Here is a 4,188-nt window from a genome sequence, read left to right on the forward strand (position 1 = left end):
TTTTATTTATTTATTTGACAGACAGAGATCACAGGTAGGCAGAGAGGCAGGCAGAGAGAGAGAGAGAGAGAGAGAGAGAGAGAGGAGGAAGCAGGCTCCCCGCTGAGCAGAGAGCCCGATGTGGGGCTCAATCCCAGGACCCTGAGATCATGACCTGAGCCGAAGGCAGAGGCTTTAACCCACTGAGCCACCCAGGCGCCCCTCTTCTCAGGATTCTTAATCACATTGGCAAAGTCCCTTTTTCCATGGAAGGTGACATGGCCACAGGATCTGGGGATTAGTAGACATTTTTCGGGGGTCTTTGTTCAGCCAGCCCCGTGCAGGATGCCCAGAGACCCAGTTTCTGCTGTGTGTTCCTATTTGCATGTCTCGCTTCTTCCCATCATTCAGGAGCTTGTGCTGGCTCTTCCAGGGGGTCCTCCTGCCCCAAGCCCCCTCTCCCTCCAGCAGGATGCAGCTCAGCCTTGGTTCCTGCTGATGACCTTGGCCACAAGCACTTCTCTGGTCCAAAGGAGACCTTCTTTGGTTGGTGCATCTTTCCACTTCTGTGCCAACACTCTGAGAGCCTTTCTTTCTTCTCTCTGGCATGTCCCCAGCTTGATGCCCCCTGTCTCCCTGCTTCCACTGTACTCCCCCACTCTCAGGCAGAAGTCCTAGATTGGCAGAACTCAGATACCCCTCCATTTAATGACTCCTACAGTGCTTTTCAGTTCTTCATTGGCAAGTGAGTGTGCGATCTTAGACCACGAGGGCACAGCTTAGAGCTTGGGGCCCCACCTAATGAATCCTGGCTTCCAGAGCCCTGGACAGAGCGTGTGTGGACAGAATGGTGGCATGTGGCTTCTCTGCCTTTGGAGCCTTCACGGCATGTGTGCTCTGTGGCCAGCACTAGGACAGTGCTTGGTGTCTGCCACCCATGTCACGAGTTACTTTTTTCTGCCTGTGCCCTGCTTCCCAACCCCCACCCCAAACACAATTAGAACAGAGCTCTCCAGCCCTGCACAGAGTCTTGCAACCACCTGACGGTCTAAGGGCCCTTCCTCCCTCCATTCTGACACAGCAGCCCTTTAGATGTAAAATAGATGTCAATTTATTGATTTACATAAAGAGACAGAACTGCCCAGCTGACCAGCTACATCTCCCTTTTGCAGCAGAAATGAAGACATCTTGGCATTACAGAGTTGCTTCGTAAGAAGCAGACTCAGATGGTCTTAAAAAAGAGTGTGCTCAGACTCAGGGGCCTCTACGGGGTGGGCCAGCCCAAAGCAGACACCCTGCCACCCAGCTGAGCGCCCTCTCCGGCTCCCTGGCAGCAAATGCTGGGTTTCCTCTGCAGGATAGAATGTGCCCTGCGAGGTAGATGCTCTGATTATCGCAGGGTCACTGGTGATCCTGGCACAGCCCAATCCCACTGAGAGCCGTTGCTGCAGCCCACAGGGAAACCAGTGCTGCGGGCTTGGGTGAATTCCCCCCTTCCCTTCCCTCCCCCTTCCTTTCCCTTTTTCTTTCCTTCCTTCCTTCATCTCCCCCCCCCCCCCATTCCTTCTTTTCTTCTTGTATTCTTTCTTTCTTCTTTTTTTTCTGGGGCCTTTAAAAATTTTTAAAAAAAATTTATTTATTAACTTCAGAGAGAGGGAGAGCTCATGAGGCAGGGGCAGAGGGAGAGACAGTTCCCAGCAGTCTCCATGCTTAGCATGGAGCCCCACATGGAGCTCCATCTCACAACCCTGAGATCATGACCTGTGCCGGAACCAAGAGTTGGACGCTCAACCGACTGCAGCCCTCAGGCGCCCCTGGATGAACTTCGAAAGCATGACACTGAGTGAAAGAAACCAAACATGAGACCTCAGAGTACCTCAATCCATTTCTGTGCAATGCCCAGAATCAGCTGACATATAGAGGCAGAAAGCAGATGGGTGGTTGGCAGAATGGTGTGAAATGGTCTCTCTAGGGCTCAGCTGGGGGTGGGGAGTGAGCTGGTGGGTGTCTGGTTTCTTCTGGAACTAGACGGTGGCGATAGTTGAGTGACTATGAATATACAAAAACCCACTGCACTGTACCGATTAAAAAGGTGAACTTTATGGCATATGAAATATATTTCAATAAAACTGTTATTTTATAAAAGGATGGGGAAGGTTCCCATCACCCCAGAAAGACCTTGACACCACCTCCCAATCTGTCCCGCCCCACCCCTGGAAGCAGCCATGGTGGCTTCTCTTTCCAGCCGTAGATGAACTGTGTCTGCTCGGGGAGCTCTCTGATTCCAGTCATGTATCAGGTGTTCCTTGTGCACGGCTTCCTCCAGCAGGCATGTTTTCGAGGTTTGCTCATGTTGTTATGACGGTAGTTTGTGTCTTTCCCACCCTGCCCTGAGTAGAATGAATGACTTTACCGCACTTTCTTACAGATGGACATCTGGGCTGTTTCCAAGTTCGGGCTGTTATGCATAAAGCTGGTATGGATATTCTTGTAAAAGTCTTCCCATGGACATATGTTTACCCTTTTCGTTTCTTTCTTTCTTTTTTTTCAAAGATTTAATTTATTTGACAGAGAGAGAAAGAGCACAAGGGGAGCAGCAGGCAGAGGAAGAAGGAGAAGCAGACTCCCCGCTGAGCAGGGAGCTGGACACAGGGCTTGATCCCAGGACCCTGAGATCATGTGCTAAGCTGAAGGCAGATGCTTAAACAGCCATGCCACCCAGGTGCACTTAGTTGTAAATTTTTTTTTTTTTTTTTTACAGTTAGAGCTTTTTGTGTTTTGCCTAAGCAATATTTGCCTACCTCAAGGTCATGGAGATATTTTTTCCTTTTTTTTTTTTTTAACGACACCATATTTCATTTAGGTCTAGGATCCATTTCATCTTGTTCCTGGTGTGATGTATAGAGTTGTGGTTCACTTTTTTTTCCCTTTTAGTTATTTCTATGTCTGTCCAAAAGTGTTGAAGGTATTTGTCTTTCCCCATTGAATATCTTGGTTCCTTTGTTGAAAATCAGTTGATCATATATGTAGGTCTATTTCTGGACTCTGTTTGCTGTTCCACTGACCTATTTATGTACTCTAATGTTAATGCCAAACTGTCTTGATTATTACTGTTTATAGTAAATCTTAAAATCAGCTACTGTAAGCCCTTCAGCCTTGTTTTTCTTAAGATTATTTTGGCTGTTCTCATCTGTTTCATTTCTACTTACATTGACTACTTAAACTTCCATTTAATTGCATGGTAATTTCTGAAAAGAAAGCCTTCCTGGAATTTTGATTGGGATTACATTGAATCTGTAGATCATTCAGGAGGGAACTGATGTCTTAGCAATTTTGAGTCCTACAATCTGTGAACATGGTATACCTCTTCATTTATTTAGGTCTTCTTTTTATTTTGTTTAGTAGCCTTTAGCATAGACGTCTGGTATGTCTTTGGTTAAATTTATTCCTAAGTGGAATTTTTATTTTAATACAGGAAATTGGAAGCCCCGGAGGGGTGGTAGGTGGACAGGCGGTGGAGCTGATGTTTGGGGTTGATTCAGGACCCCATTCAGAGCCCCGAGTGATCACTAGCAAGAAGCAGCTGGTCACACAGTGATTCTCACTGAGTCCCTCCATTTGGATTTCAGAATCAAGCTGATTCTCTGGGGACACGACAACCAAGAAGTCTGTGTTCTCTTATTCCCTCCATGAACCAAGAGAACACCTTTTTAGTCCTCCCTTTTGGACACCAGCTGTACTACGAAGGTAAGGCCCAGGCTGATCCGGCCCCTTGTTCCCTCCCGAGAGAAACTGTAGTGCCCTCAACTCCCGACCACCCTCCTTAGGCTGTTCCCTGAGCTACAGTGGCCAGCAACCTCCACAAGCGCCCAGCTTGGGGACCCATGCCATAGTGACTGGGAAATGTGGCGAAATCAACCGCACACTTGGAAGAGGAGAAAATGGATGGGAAGAAGCAGAGTATGAGAGGGGAACTGAATGAATGACTTTGATGGCAGAGCGCCTGCTGCCTGGGGGTCTACTGGATGGCCAGGAACACCCACCTAACATCTGAGACCCCCTTCGGGTCTGTTGTGTTACCTTACTTTGGAGCCTTTTGCTTTTCCCTCTGTTATGGTGGTGGTGGTGGTGGTGTGTGTGTGTGTGTGTGTGTGTGTATGTACAAATATCATACACAGGCATCATTCAGAATGGGTGCATCAGAGGCAT

The 4,188-nt window shown here is 47.9% G+C and overlaps 1 long non-coding RNA gene across 1 annotated transcript; it reads left to right on the forward strand.

Annotated features, from left to right (window-relative positions):
- The first annotated feature begins 2,430 nt into the window (after positions 1-2,430).
- LOC132027236 (uncharacterized) lies at positions 2,431-3,914 on the forward strand. Its single transcript, XR_009407110.1, has 4 exons — positions 2,431-2,455; positions 2,551-2,701; positions 3,609-3,726; positions 3,807-3,914. It is a non-coding gene; the product is annotated as an uncharacterized LOC132027236 (long non-coding RNA).
- Positions 3,915-4,188: the final 274 nt, after the last annotated feature.

The sequence above is a fragment of the Mustela nigripes genome, chromosome 11 (genome assembly GCF_022355385.1).
Source record: "Mustela nigripes isolate SB6536 chromosome 11, MUSNIG.SB6536, whole genome shotgun sequence".
NCBI lineage: Eukaryota > Metazoa > Chordata > Mammalia > Carnivora > Mustelidae > Mustela > Mustela nigripes.